A 1,277-nucleotide genomic window follows, 5' to 3' on the forward strand; every position below is an offset into this window, starting at 1 on the left:
ATAACTCAAACTCTCTGCGCTATTAGTCTCCTAGCTTCGCCTACTCTCTGCTCTTCTCTTCGTAAAAGTTACGCAGCTTGATTTATAACTTTTAATATTAGGATTAATTTATTATATAGACACAAGTCACCTATTTCTCTTGTGATTAGTAATTTAATCAAATATCTAATTCTCTCTTAAACCAAATTATTATTATTATTATTATTATTGTTATTATTATTATTATTATTATTATTATTATTATTATTATTATTATTATCACTAATATTACATATATATACACACGCATAATTGAAATTAAAGAGGGGTCTTGGTTACAGGTTCAAATCCCACGGGAGGAGAATTTATGTTCTATTAAGCTTGTCGCCTAAATGCGGTTTAGCTTGGTTTCATGTTTGCAGGCTATTATCTGAACCCGTTGGATTTATCATGTACGTATCGGCCGCGATTTTTTACGATAAAAAAATAGTATATTATAAAGTATTAATCACAAATCAAAATATCTAATGTTAATTTATCATAGGTCAGATTTTTATATATGTATTACTAATATTAAAATTAAGATAAAAGTTTCATGGAGATATCATATATGTATTGCATCTAAAATATTTTAAAATATTTTATTATACGAAACATGTTTAGTTTGCAGAATATTTGTTTAAATTGCAGAACATATACATTATACTTATTAAATTTAAATGATTTTCAGCAATTTTAATTAGATAGGGATATTCGTAAAATATATTTCAAAAAATAATATATTTTATAGTATTGATTGCAGAACATAGGTGGTGTTTGAGGTCTCCGATAAAAATGTGTTCTACATAGAATTTTTCTAGGAATATCACTAATTCATTAAAATTCTTGAAGATAATTTAAGTTTAATAAGTATATATATGTTCTACAAACTAAACATGTTTCGTTGAATTAAAATATTTTGTAATATTATAGTTGCCTATCATATTTAAGATGTTGAATAAAATAATGATAATTGGTAATATAAGTGTCTCTGTGATGTCCAACAAAAAAACGTGATCTCCCTGTAGCTACTTGACTCTTAAAAATAAAATTATAAACTAACTTTATAAATATAATATTTTTGAAAAAAGTTTAGGAACTGTTAACTTCAAGAAAAATATTCAAGGAAATCAAAAAAAAAGTTAAACATGTCTAAGTCTTCCGTTTTCCAAAAATGAAAACAAAAAAACTCAAAAAACTTTTTGTAGAAAATAGAAAAATTTGAATATGAGTTCAATTTGCATATTTTCTAAAATGAA

This window comes from Apium graveolens, chromosome 5 (assembly GCF_009905375.1).
Source record: "Apium graveolens cultivar Ventura chromosome 5, ASM990537v1, whole genome shotgun sequence".
Classification (NCBI taxonomy): Eukaryota; Viridiplantae; Streptophyta; class Magnoliopsida; order Apiales; family Apiaceae; genus Apium; species Apium graveolens.